The sequence below is a fragment of the Alligator mississippiensis genome, chromosome 5, assembly GCF_030867095.1.
Source record: "Alligator mississippiensis isolate rAllMis1 chromosome 5, rAllMis1, whole genome shotgun sequence".
Lineage (NCBI taxonomy): Eukaryota > Metazoa > Chordata > Crocodylia > Alligatoridae > Alligator > Alligator mississippiensis.
In genome coordinates, this window is record NC_081828.1 from 28,293,611 (window position 1) to 28,308,604 (window position 14,994).

At 43.7% G+C, this 14,994-nt stretch overlaps 1 long non-coding RNA gene across 1 annotated transcript; it reads left to right on the plus strand.

The window, feature by feature from the left end:
* The first annotated feature begins 1,492 nt into the window (after positions 1-1,492).
* On the plus strand, positions 1,493-8,943 carry LOC132250757 (uncharacterized). The gene is made up of 2 exons (XR_009462359.1): positions 1,493-1,630; positions 6,197-8,943. It is a non-coding gene; the product is annotated as an uncharacterized LOC132250757 (long non-coding RNA).
* Positions 8,944-14,994: the final 6,051 nt, after the last annotated feature.

A 14,994-nucleotide genomic window follows, 5' to 3' on the forward strand; every position in this document is an offset into this window, starting at 1 on the left:
GTACCTGTATCTTAAATCTGATTTTATGCACAGCAGCATTATTAGCTCAAGCAATGCTTTCCATAGATGCTTCTCAAGCAAATCCCGGGACGTCATTCTCCCCCTGTACTCGGCCTTAGTGAGGCCGCAGCTGGAGTACTGTGTCCAGTTTTGGGCTCCACAATTCAAAAAGGATGTGGAGAAGCTTGAGAGAGTCCAGAGAAGAGCCACGCGCATGATCAGGGGTCAGGGAAGCAGACCCTACGATGACAGGCTGAGAGCCCTGGGGCTCTTTAGCCTGGAAAAGCGCAGGCTCAGGGGTGATCTGATGGCCACCTACAAGTTTATCAGGGGTGACCACCAGTATCTGGGGGAACGTTTGTTCACCAGAACGCCCCAAGGGATGACGAGGATGAATGGTCACAAACTACTACAAGATCGTTTCAGGCTGGACATAAGGAAGAATTTCTTTACTGTCCGAGCCCCCAAGGTCTGGAACAGCCTACCGCCGGAGGTTGTTCAAGCGCCTTCATTGAACACCTTCAAGATGAAACTGGATGCTTATCTTGCTGGGATCCTATGACCCCAGCTGACGTCCTGCCCTTTGGGCGGGGGGGCTGGACTCGATGATCTTCCGAGGTCCCTTCCAGCCCTAATGTCTATGAAATCTATGAAATCTATGACTTAAGTTTTCTGCTTTGGCCAGTGAAACTATCCTGCATAACTCATCTACAAAACAAACTCTGGAAAATAGATTTAGTGAAGTTATTTCTCATTTCCATTTTGCTGTAGACATTCCATTACCAAGGGCACAGGGCAATCTTCTCCAGGATCATTATCACTTTCTGTCATTCACATTTACTAAAACACATTTCCCACTGGAATTTGGAGGTAACAGAGAAGCTTTCTCAGCTGTCAGCATACTGCCTTTCAGGTGAATACTTTTCAAATGCTCTGCTGTGTGGAATCCCTAATAGTGCTAATGGACCTAATGCATCACAGTCTCCCACAGGAAGTGGTAGAAGACACATTAACACTGTAATTTAAAACTCCACTGGACAAAGTACTCCAGAACATATTGCTGGGAGCAACCCTCTATTAGCTGATGGAAAAAGCCTGGCTGGCCTAATAACTCTTTTCCTAGTCTGCTTTTCATGGGATGTATATTCCCAAAAAACAGAAATGCACAAAGGAGAACAAAATGAACCCAAGTCATTGCAGGGAGCTGCATTCTATCCTCTGCACCACCAGCCGGTTGGGGTTGGGGTTGGGGAGTGGAGCTGTGGCAGGACCAGTGAGTAAGGGGCAGGGGAAAAGAAGCCAGAACTTCTTGTGCAATCATAGACACAAACGCTCTGCTCCCTTCCCAAACACTACCTCATACAGTCTGGCTGTCAGCCTACAACCTCTGGACCCATCTGTGGCAAAGAGCACAGACAGATAATGCTTTCCAAGCAGCATTATATCTACATCTCATTTTCATCCCCTACCTTTTATCACTGCTTTCAGGATTGGGCTACAAGATCTTCTATGGAGGAGACAATGGTTGCTAGAAAGACAGAGAAATTTCCCGCATAACATTTACCCTTCGCTTCCAGGACTTTACTTGTGACTTCTCCTCATTTCATCCCACCTAAACCATCAAGGACAGGTGAGAGACATGAGGGTTGAAATAACAGATTATTCTCTCCATTCTCTGGTCCTGAAGGGATGAGCCATTACTTCCGGTTTAAGGATGCTGCCTTTATTGTTATGGCAATTACAAATATACCCAGATCTCTTCACTGGGGCTTGTAGTAATATTTTTGTGAACCACAGAAAGAAGAAGCCTCTATAATAAGTTACCCATTGTAGAGACTTCTCTTTTATAAGCAAAATGGCAGGGATATGCTACAATCTATGAAACCATATGCATACTCAAGTTTACTTATTATTAACCATAGGTTTGCTATATATGTTAAATATAGGTTATTCATTCTGTTCAGAAAAGCTCTTGAGGAGAATATTGACTGAGGTGGATGTGCATATATAGCATACAGTGTGTGGTTTATGGTTTTGAGGTGATGTTTAAATTTATAGGCTAGGAAACTTCAGCTGTATTTAAAAATATGAATAACTAATATTTCTACATTTTGTACTAGTAATTATATAGTACCTATTTCCATAATGCTTTTTCCTTAGGACAAAAAAAGTGATGTGGAACAAAGAGCCAGGGCTTGATTTTTCATTAAAACATCAGCTGCTACTAATGGCCCTTGATAACCAGTCATGCCTGTCCATTTTAATGCTGGCCTTGATATAGCGCTGCAAGGGAGTGTTGCTCTAGAGCAGTTGGTATTAGAATGATTTAAAAGAGATTTGAACAAGTAGGGCAAACTTTATATATAGCATAAATCCATGAGCCTTTCTCCAGTTTTTCCAGAGATATTGTTCCTGTTGCTAACCATAACTATTTACACTTAAACCAAGACGGTTTATCCCTCATGTGGTCTTCTTGATAACAATGCAGTAATACTTTTCAGATATTTAGCATCCTTCATCCAAAGCTCAGCTTGCTTCAGAAAGGATAGTTCATGTAGCCTTTTACTCAGGGCCATCCAACTTCAGCCCCCAAATCCACACACCAGATGGGCCATACTCTGTGGGGACAGCCCCCCTGTGATTCTCCCCATGTCCTGTGGCTGGTGGCTCCGCACAGCGTCACCATTGATGGTGCACAGCCTGCACCCTCCCCTTCCTCTGAGCTTGCACCCATTGCATGACAGTGGGGAAGGCAGCCACAGGGCTCACAGGCTACAAGTTAACCCACAAGCTACCAGCTGAATAGCCCTGCATTAACCCTTGAAGAGCAGTTCATACTCTATTTGGCAGATGAGAAAAGTGAAGTAGCAAAAGAGGTGGAGTGACTGGCTCAAAGATCAGTGTAACTAGACACAGAATTCAGGAGCTGTGGCTCTGAGGTCCCATGAAATTTCTACCAGCCTATTTGTCTCCTGTTTGATCCTGCAAAAATAGAATAGAATAGAATAGAATAGAATAGAATATGCTTAGGGAGGTGGGGGAAATTTCATTTGTCAGGCAGGTATCTGCAGTGGTAATTCAATGAATCAATTTGTGAAAATGAAGAGCTGGAAGGGGCCTCATGAAATCATTGAGCATGTCTACACCACCCCTGACAGATATTTATCTAATCTATTCTTAAAAACCTCTAACGAACAGGATTCCATTAACTTCCCCATGGATCCTGTTCCAGTGCTTAAAAATTGTTATAGTTCCAAAGTCTTTCCCACTTCATCTTTGTTGAAAGTTAAGTAGATTTCTTCTTTCTGTTGTCACAAGTAAATGTGGAGAACAATTAATCACTATCCTCTTACAAGCAATCTTTTACATATTCAGCCTCTTATGTCACCCTTTTATATTTTCATTTCTAGACTCAGCAAATCCAGTTCTTCCAACTTCTCCTTCTAGATGTTTTATAAGTCTTTTACCATTCCTGTTGCTCTCTTACTGGATTCTTTCAGTTCATCTCACATCCTGCTTGAAGTGGAGTGCCTGAAGTCCAGATTCATTATTGTAGCTGAGCCTTCAGCAACATCAAGTACAACAGTACAGTTGTCACCCTCCCACCAGCGTCTTGAGACAAGTTTCTTTAATACCTCCCAGAAAAAGAGCTGCCTTTTTGCAGCAGCACCACATTGATGACACATTTAAATTTGTGCTCTGTTATAATCCCCCAATTCTTTTCTGTCGCACCATGCCAGCTCACTGTCCCCTCCTTTGTATTTGTCTATTTGATTTCTCCTTTTTTGCACAGCACCTTGCACTTGTCTATTCTGAATTTATTCTTGTTGATTTTGGCCTCTCTCCAAATTATCAAGAACAGTTTTGAATTCTGACCCTGTCCTCCAAAATACTTCTTGTGTGGTATCACCTTGTGACTGGATGTGCCCTAGGGCTGCCGTACCCCCTCCCCCACACCTTGATGGCTGCCTTAGTCCTGTCCAGCCTTTGCTCCCACCTGTCAGGTCTCCTGATGTCTCACCTACCATGCCTTGGTATTGTTAGTGAAAAGCAGAGGCTGCCCTTCAGAGGCTAGTGAGCCTTAGGTGCTCTTCCTAGTCCTTTCTTTACTACTCTGTGGGGTTGACTTGGGGCTTCGACCCTGACACCCAGAGTCTCTCTCTTTTTGCCCCAGACTAACACTGGGCCACTCAGGTCCCTACCCTTGTCTGGGCTTCAATCTATTCAGCCTTAGCCCCTTCTCCTTCAGCTGAAGTCCCTTAGTCTAGATCCACTGACTGCAGCCCCAGCAGTCTGGGTCGCAGCCTCGCAGCAGAGGATACCTGCCAGGTACCCTGCACATGGCCTCCTCCACCCCTAGTCACTTCCAGTCCTCCAGTTCTCAACACACACAAACAAGTGTAGACACCAGCACAACAGAAATATAAGCAAACGGCTTTCACAAAGTTCTTCCCCGCTGTCAGTCAGTACCTACCACAAGCTATAATCCCCAGTGCTAGGCACACTCTCACCCTTGTGGGTACCTTGGGTATCCCTGTGCACTGCTTTCTACAGTCAGCTGCTCTGGGGAGCTCCTCTCCCTGCAGCATACAGGGTCTGACTGCCTCCTCTGTCAATCCCAGGGTGGGATTGGGGGCTGAGTGCCTGTATGCATGGATGCACATGCCCCAGCCCAGCATTTCAGTCCAGAGGGGAGGGGAGGGGAGGGGAGGGGCTAGATTAAGGCCCCTACGGTGAGAGACAGTGCTCCAGAGGCAGGAGCAGGGTTAAGTTGAGTGGGGCCTCATCCAAGTGAGACTTACCTGCTGGGGATATGCACCCCCAAATAATTTTTCTCCCTCTGCCTCAATCTGCCCCCCCCCCCCACTCTTCCCTCCCCACAGACTTACCTGATGGGAGTGGGGGGAAGGCAGAGGCACACGGTAGATCTTGGGTTGCTTTTAAATGCCAAAGATGATCTCCTACTTTAAAAGTTGGAGACCACTGTTTTAAAGTGATAGGAGACTTTGGCTCCAGGTTACAGTTCCTTTGCCTCCCCCTCTACTGTGCCCAAGTAACAGGGTTTGGGTTCCTTGTTACAAACCTGCAAACTCTTTTAGTGCATCCTATATACCATTATCCAAATCATCAATCAAAATATTGATGGAACTGGGTCCAGGACAGAGCTCTGCACTCTCCAAGTTTGACAGTGAATCACTGAGAACTACTCTGAGTGATATGCTGCAACCACTTGTGCACCCACCTAATCATGATTTCATCTAGACCTTCTTTCCCCAGTTTACTTATGAGAATGTCATGTGGGACCATATTGACATCAAGATACAGCACAGAACTCAAGAATGTCTGAATAAAATAAATGTGAAGAATATACTTTACCATCAACTGTTCTCTTGGAAACATCGTATCATATGTTCTGGATTTCCATGAGTAGTTATCAGCATCTTTGGAGATCAGTTTTCAGTAAAATTAGCACAAAAGGTTTCTTTTCTTTATTATACACACAAGCCTATTGGAAACACATAAAATCTTTCCTGTAAGACTGAGCAAAATTCTAAATTCACAAAGGTTCAAAAAGCTCCTTTCCCATAAAGCAGATTGGAAAGTCGTTTATGGACAGAAGAGAATCAGAATTCATCAGGAGATCTGAAGCCTATAGCTGCAGGCTATTACAGAATAATACTGTAATCACTCAGTGGCTCAGCAAAACTCTAATTATACAGATGGTGTGCTAATTCGCCAGACTGTAAACACTGTAGAGACCAAGGCTTTCAAAGAGATTTCAGTGGGGGCTTCTATAAGCTTAAGAGAGAACCTTAAGAGTGGAAGCAGTGTCCATTCTCAACCACGGACTTATCAACGGAAGAGATAAATAGTAGTTAGACTCCATCTATGATGTGCATTAAGTCAGCTTATGAGAGCAGAATTAGAGCTTACTTATGAGCATGTTGTGTGGGACCATATTGAAATCAAGATAAATGTTTGTCCAATGTCAAAGGTTTGTACAATGTCAAATGCACTTTTGGCTCCATAGCTACTGTACAGAGATGTTAGTTATCCAAGTAACTGCTCACACCTGTGGAAATACTTCTTGGAGAGGGAGAAATTCTGGGCCCCCAGCTTGGTGCCCAGGGTGGGTGCCCCTCTTACCCACCTCTAGTTATGCTACTGGTTAATGCCTTCCTCACTTTTCTCCCAGGTGCAGAAGGGTGACATGCTAGAAGAAATGCAAGGCCTTCCCATACTCCAGTCCTGCAGAGACAATTCTCTCTACCCTGTAGCTACACATTTGCCGTTTATTCACTGGAAACCTGGTCTCCATCCAGCTAATCAAATCTTGAGAAGCCGCGTTTCATGCTATCAGCATGAAATCCTACACCAGCAATCTTGCATCTTGTCTTCCTGCAAGTGATGAGACAGGGCTCCTGCAGAGGTTTACAGAGTGTAGCCATGATGGCTGCATAGAACCAGCTGTGGGCTCCAAGCAGTGGTAGGACAGCTCTCCCAGTTACATCCTTCATGGCTTAGTGAATAGAGTTAATCTGCTGCTGAACATTTACTACCTCTCCTCAGATGAACCCATGAAGAATACACTACCCAATTAACATCTCTTTGAGGTAAACATGTGGAGTGACTAAATTGCCAGTGCTCATCAGCTAGCTGCCTTAATCTTAATTCTGGTGAAGCTATGAGGAGCAGGAACAACATTTTTATTATAAACCTGACCTGTGCTCATGTCAGGGATGGAACTCCCTCTAAAATGAGTCAATTGGATCTGTATCCAGAAGGACTTCAGGGTAACACGCAGCTCTTGATTTCAGGCAAATGTTGAATAATAAAAGAAAAAGACCACACCTGTCAAACAGGCTGAACAGCTTCTAAACTGAATATTTTTCCAGTTCTCTCTGCGACGTCAGCAGCTCATTAACTATTGTCATGAACACAAAAGCAGCACAAACCTGCCACTGCCTGCCCTACCTGAAAGCTTAATCAATTTTAAATTAGTAGAATGAATGCTCTGACCTGCAATTTATCATCTTTTGTGCTGTTAGCTAGACTAATCTGTTTTGCCAAATCACAAGGTTTCAAATAGTTCGTGTTATGGGAACCTTATCAACAATCATCGCATCTCCCATTTTTTTCTGCCGCCTCCTCCCACTGAAAGTTTGACAACTTAGAGGGATTTGTAAAAGGGAGCCTCCAAACTAAAAGATGTTGGTAAAAACAGAAAAAGAAAAAGGTGTTGGTAAAGACAGAAAAAAAGATTTGCACCTCTCAGGAAAGCTTCAAGGCTATTCCAGCTTGGTATCCCCCCCAGTTGCATGCAAGAGCAGCAGGGGGCATCAGACACTCAAGGCAAGGCATTAGGAGAAAGCTGAATGAGCAGTGATGGTTCCCTGCCTTTGAAAAGACAAAGACTCAGCCTGAAAGATGCTCGCAGAGGTGGGGCTGGGTGAACCATAATGAGCCCAGTGTACTGTAAAGGGAACATTCTGTATTAATACTATTGGCAAAGGAAGACAACTCCTTTAGGCCTCCCCTGAGTGAACACATATTTCTCTGCTCCCTCAGAGTTTTTACCTCCTCAAATACTCTCATTTTTGTTGTCTATGAAGAAACCATTCCTATCGATGCAGATCAGAATTTAACAGTGCACCCACAGGGGATTCTGTTGACAATTAAGAATTTGGTGCCATTTGAGGCCAAGAATGTTATGGGGGTGGAAAAGAGGAGGGAAGGAGGAGAGGGGGAAGGGGAAGGGTAGCCCCTAAGAACTGGAGTTTTATTTCATACTCATTTATTCATTTATAAGGTCACATAACCATCTTCAGGTACCACCGGGTTGTAACCACTAACTTTGCAAATCACCATCTCTACTCTGTTCAGGTATAGAGAGAGATGCCTGTTGAGACCTTAGGCACACCCTTTCTTCATATGGGATAAGTGCATTGCTTTAGCTTTCAGTTTTACACCTTAAATAGGCGTTTGCCTATTGGCCAGGGAAACCTGGTAACTGCATGTACAACTGAGCTACATGCACCTACAAATGCTACTATAGTTGGCAGGTTTAGTTGGTCTAATAAAAAACATCTACCCAAAACCTTGTCTGACTAGAGCTGGCATGCACAAATGTATGCAGACACAAAGTCATACCACACAAAATCTATGTTAGCAAGTTTGGAAGCAAGTTTGAAAATTATAGGTCTATAATTGGTAACATACTTTGGCATAATTTGGAATAAAAGCACTATGCAGGTGAAAGAAATAAGTGAGATTCCAAAATGATTGAAGTCCTCGTGTTCATTAGCATCAGGGCATGGTAAGAAGAACTTTTGCAGTTGCAGAGATATAACACAGTACATTAGTGCATGTGATCCCTTATCTTGACGGGTTGGTGGTGGTGTGACAACAGCAGCAAACTGAGATACACAGTCTGGGGCCAATTACCAGCGCTTCCAGTGACCACCTGTGACACCTGGATCAAAACACTGAACTCCTCAGCACCTCAGTTCCCTATTTGTGAAGGGCTGGTATTATATCTCTATCTAACCAAAGTGTTCTGAGCAAAAAATGCATTAAGGTTTGTGAAGGGCTAGGCAACTGAGATGAGAAGCCCTTTTACACGGCCAGGCAGATAGATGGGTTACTCGAGAAATGGAGATGCGCAGTGCAGCTGTATATAAGGACATGTCAACTGCTGTTTAATGGGAAAGCAAGGCTGCGATTCTCACAGGAGAAACACAATCCATCAAATGACTACTATTAATTCAACAGCTGACTCCAAGGAAATTTTCATAATGACCCAATTAGTACAAAAGGGGTATTATTTAATTTTCTCATTTCAAGTATTACTCATACTAATGTGTGTCATTACTATCATCATTATCAACTGCAAATTTTTGCCACCAAATTACTACAAATAAATTGTCTCTGAGTGTTGCCTCATTCATTAGATATACTTACAATTAATTTTTGATGGGATATAGTCTCACTTTCGTTCTGTAGATTTTATGATATGTGTTATTCAAATAATCTAAACATGCAGTTAGGTTAGAACATTAGGTTATAATATTATACAAAAATAGTTTTTCTGTCATGTTTATAAAATGTACAGCAACTGGGTAATATTCATCCAGGTGTAATTCCAGCGAAGTCAATGGAGTTACAACAAGGATAGATTTGGCACCATCAATACCTTTTATTCCTGTGTGCTGGGAAGTGGGGAAAAAAATCTTAGACAGAATTTATACAAGGGATATATATTTAGATTTCAGGATTAAACAAGGTCTATTCTACTGTTTATATGAAAAATAAGCAAATAATTGTATTTACAAATACAGAAATCTGTATGCAGCAGTAAAAATTTTCTGCAGCAGTAAAAACGTAGAACTGTTACAAACAGCGGTGTTCCTGTGCTTGAATCCAAAGAAAGTTTTATTGTAACAAGTACTTCCCTTATCTTTACCACCGTCAAGTTTTACAACCTTGGACATTTTCTAGGAAAAGCTACCTCACACATTTCACACTTGTAATACTATCAGCCAGCAACAGATTTTGCTGCTGGAATCATGTTAGTTAGTGGATCCAAAAGTGAATTGAGCAGACCACATAAATCAGGGATCCTAGTTTTCGCTGTTTAAAAATTGCAGATTCTTTGATTAAAATCGACAAAATCCATCACTCCCAACCAACAGCTCCCCACCACCCCGCACCTCTGCTGGTGCCCCTCCCTCCCCACCTGCAGCCCCCAGCTACCCCCAGCCCTGCTGGAGGGGCCCCCAGCTGCCATGGCTACAGGGCCAGGGACCCAGGTTCACAGCCCCTGCCCCGCACAGCAGCTCCTGAGCCCTGGAGCGTGGAGCCCAGCTCCCCCTCCCCCATGGGTGGTGTGGCCAGAGCAGATCGGGTGGGGTGGCAGATACAGGCTGCCTGCTGCATGTTCTGGTGGGGGGGAGGCTGGCTCCCCGCCACTGTGCATATTCCTGGGGTGGGGCATGGGAGACACATGCCCCCCAGATTTGTGCATGGGGCAGGGGCATGGCCGCTGCAGGCTCAGGCTCCCCGATCTGCTGCCCATCCCCTGGGGCCCAGTGTGTCAGGGCACAGCAGGGCTGGGCACTGCCACTGCAAGCCCCATGCCATCATGGTGAGGTGCTCTCTGTGCCACTGCTGCCGGATGGGCAGAGAGCACCTCACCTCGCCATGGCATCTCGCCATGGCATCGCGGGCTCACAGTGGTGGCATTGAGCTTCCCTACCTGGCCCTGCTCTGCCCTGCTGTACTGGGTCCTGCCTGCTGGGCCAGAGGCCCTGGGGGGGAGGGTGGCAGGGCAGGGAGCCTGAGCCTGCAGCAGGCACTCTTCTCCTGCCCCACACACAAATCTTGGGGGCACATGTCCCACATGCTGCCCCAGCAGTGTGCACAGAGGCAGGGAGCCAACCCCACTGCTGCAGTCCCTAAACAAGCCTCCCACAGCTCTGTCTCTCTCCCTGCCCAGGCCCTGCAGGGTGCTTTCCAGCCCCAGGCCCCAAGCCCCTGCACCTCTCCGGCTGGGCAGCAACCCCACCCCAGCCCTGCCCAACTCCCTCCCTCCCCACCTCACTATGGGGGTTCAAATCCCCCAACCCTGACTTACCTGTGGGAGCTGCTCTCCAGGCTGCCTGTGTCCATGTGTATGTGTACGTGCGCACATGCACATGGCACCCCCCTGCCTGACCTCCCTCCTCCCACTCCCCCCAGCCCCTTGTAGGCTGGAATTCTACAAGCTTGCATGGGGAAACCCAGTTTCCCACAGTTTTCCCCTTAAAAGGAGAAAATCCGGGTTTTAGCACATTTTACCATTGCAAATGGAAAACCTGGATCCCTGCTATCACCATGTAACATTCACAGATAACATTATGTAAGTGTCAGTTGGAGCTTCTAAATCAAACTGGCCTGACCTAAGTACCGTTGTGTCAATCTAACCTCCCAGGTTCCTAAAAGCCCCACTTGCTTCAACCTGTTCCCCCCACTCAACAACTGCTATACAATCTAGACAGACACTTGTCAGAACAAAAATCTGCTATAGCAATGCATTGTGTGGGAAAGATATATATTGTAGGTCAACTACAACATCTTAGAGGTCAACTAGCCAAGGAACAAAACAAAGCAAAAACACATATGACACTGAGAAACAAAATGGGCCAATATGGAAAGAAATGTGGAATGAACATGGCCCAGTCTCATCCATTCAACTTTACAGATAGTTACAGCACTATAGGACAGAGCTAAGTACTGGTTCTTCATTAATAATAATGGTTACTCTTAGCTACTCTAAATTCTAAGACAGGTCTTTAAGTCATTAGGCAAAACTCCTGTTGACCGCTAACATTTCCTGTAATATACTTGAGATCATGCCATTTGCCATGCATATCTTATGTCCTCTTCAAGCAAACACACAATTGCACAACACTGTCTGCTTAAGCCACCCTTTCTCCCAGGGTATTATTTGGACTTCTTCTGTATTAATCAAGATAACAAACCACAAGAACATTGTTCAAGCCAACTGTCAAGCTCAGGTAAAGCATAAGCAAAACAGAGCTTGATAGGTGGGGGAGAGCCACTAGTTGTGTCATTGTTTAGTATGTTGATACAAATCCGTACCGGATCTACTCTGTACCTTTAAATAACAATTTATTCAGTTTTTCTTGGGAAAATAATGAATCAACAGCCCTTCAGGGCAATTCCTGATAACAGACTACTGCTGCCAATCAGTGGATACCAGCTTTGTGAAATTATTCTAGCCAACCAAAATAATAGTCATGGTGAATACCATAGAGCATGAATGACTGCTCACATAAAACATACAGTATTTTGTCAGTGGCACCACTTCTATTCCAAGAATAATCTTCCTGTTCCCCAAACTTTTTCACTGGGTCTTTTTTTTTGCTGCAATTTATTTGCATGTTAAAGTATGAAGTTCAAACTGATAAGAGGGAGGGCGTCCTACTAGCGAGGGAGCTTGTGGGGTCTCTGGTAGGTCCGGTTCCTTGTTCTACCATAATCTTCCTGTGGGACATTAGACAAATCATCCTGGTCTTAGTCACTTCCCCATTTACTTAACAAGAAATAGAGATATAAAGTACTTCCCAGTTTCACAGGATTGTTGTAAAGGGAAGTTCATTAAAGATTGTGAGCCATTCAGATACTACAGTAATGGGAACCATAGAAGTCTCCTAAATGAATAGACTCATCTCAGCATAGAGCCAGGGTGGGCAAACTGTTCGAGTAGTTCAATAAGTACATCATTTTTATATTTCTCATTGTCTTCAAGGTTTATTATTTAGTCTAAGCTGTCATTTAATGATAAATAATCATCTGAACGGGCTGCATGCAGCATATTTATTCTGTAGTTCACTCATTTCTAAAGCTGTCTCTTGTGGCTCTCAGTTATCAAGATTTTAGTTTGGGGATAGAACAGTTAGGAAGTTTGACTACCCTGATAGAGGTGTTTGTCTGTCCATTCATCCAACCTGGATATTTCCCTAGCACCCATCACCCTAATGTCGAAGCATGTGAACTGGCTGGGATTTTGAAAGTCACAAAGAAATTTGGATGTCCAATTTTCATTTAATGAAGTGGGCATAAAATCTTTAGTATCCTTCATATAGTTATGTTTCCTTGCAAACTTTGATGAGAAGTTAAATGCAGTCAGAATTATTTAACAACAGTCATAAAGTAAAGTCAAAACCAGTTTCATGATTCTTCTTATAGGGCTCTGCTAAGTCACATCTCCTGCTATGATCTAGTTAAATCCCCTCCCTATGCCATGAGTGACTGGTGCCTCTTGAATCTTGAACATGCTAAAACCCCAAACTTCCCACTTAACAGGTCTGATCCAGATGCAGAGTTGGGGGTCTATGTTTTTTAATATAGGGTCTAACCTTTGTATTTAAAACACATCCTCTCATTTTAATTATTATAACCTTTCCAAATCCCAAAACTAACATGGCTGCTTACCCGTTGTTATTTCTCTTCATGGCTCTCTGGTTTGTGAAATTGTAGGGTTGCTGCAGAGCCTGATACTACTGGCATTTATTTGTTTAGAGAAAAGCACAGTTTAATGTGTGCTTTGAAGAGCAATACAAAGCATGCAGAATGACATGGGCTGTGCAGAGATTACAAAGGGTGAAAGCTAAAAAAGACAAAGCAGGTCAAGCTTTGGACATTACCCAGCCTTGTGAGTTTTTGTTTACAAGATCAGCCCTACTCCAATTGAAATGAAGGGGAAGGTTGCTGGAGTGGCTGCTTTTTTGTCAGTTAGCTTTTAAAAGGAGAGCTTCCAAGATCATCAGAACATCCATTCTGAAATTATCACTTCCTATAGCCTTGATCCTACAAATATTTTGTACCTCCTTAAGTTTGTGAATAGATCAAAAAACCAATAAAAATAATTATAAAAAAGCTATGTAGGGAGTTTGCAAGACCTAGGCCTACATGGTTTTTACCCTACCAGGCACAAAACCCCTTATATCTCTAATTAAATTACACCAATTTATTTGCATTTTGTGGAACACTGGTAGGCTACTATTGCAGAGTGCACTACAGATACATTAACATTCAGAACAACTGATGTGTTAATCATAATTTGAATGGAATCACTTGGGCATTCATAACAGTTTCATCTACAGACGTCAGTTCCTTTCACTCCTATACATTTTGACATCATGTGTTAAACTGAATATAACTATTACAGATGCTTGACAAGGCTGGTCAAAGCTAATTAAAGTTCACAATAACATTTGTGCAAGCTGACAGGGAAGCTGGTGGTAAGAAGAGTTGTACTGTTCTGAAATAATTTGTAAAGTTCTGGAGGATCTTGATGACTAGGTCAAAAGATGGTGGATTTATTTTTAAATTGTAAGATAGGAGACCATCAGAATTATGAAGCTGGATCAAACCAATGATCCTTCTAGTCCAAAATCCTGTCTTACAATTACTAGTAAAAATGATGTATTTCAAAGTGAATGAAATACTATAATGGAATTATCTGCCCCTAAGGGATGTTTCTTCCTAACCTCAGATAATTAGTGGCTGTCTTAAACCACAAAGCCTGCTTGTTGATCTTCCTTTACAAATATGTAAATATATGTAAATATATACAATAAAGAAAAGGTAAGCAGGGGCAAATACTCCCTGGGGTGTGTCCTCATCACTAGTCTAGAGGAATGTTCCCTCCCTCTTGCTTACTTTCTGGCAGTCTTCCCGTAACAACTGCACAGCTTCAATATTGCCCCACACCATAACCAAGCCTCTATTCCAGAGTTTCTCAACCCATAGGTTGCGACCCAAAAGTGGGTCACAAGAATATAGGAAAAGGTTGCGAACAAACTTTAAAAATGGATTCTCTTTTAAAAGAGAAAAATGTGGGAAACCACAGCTTTTCCCTTGCAGGTTGGCAGAGTTCCAGCCTGCAAGGGGCTGCTTGGGCCCACTGTACCCCACACATACCCACCCCAGCCCCACACACTAGGGGCCTGGGGGCTGGTGGTGGGGGCAGCCTGGGGGCTGGTGGTTGGGAGTGAGGGACACTGGGTCAGGACTAGCCATCGACGTTTACAAATGGGTCCTGGTACAAAAAAGGTTGAGAACCGCTGCTCTAGTCCCATGATTAGGGGTAGGCTCCTGGGAGTTCATACCTGTGTATTTAAACTATGCCTCCTGTGGATATAGGCCCAAGCGCATACCTACAAGGGGATAATAATTTAAATTAGATCTAAAATATAATGAACAGCAGTGATGCACACTGGGGATGACAAGAAATTAACACGTTCTTTGTTTTGCTGTCCATTTCATTGCACATGCTGATGTTGCAATGAAGTCATGCCAGACAGCAGAAGCATGCAAGTTAGTTCCTAGCCAGACTACTTGGATAAACATATCAGATGGATCTGAGAAGTCATCTATTTCAGTACATGGGATCAGCTTTAATACACTATTGAAAGATGTATTGAAGTA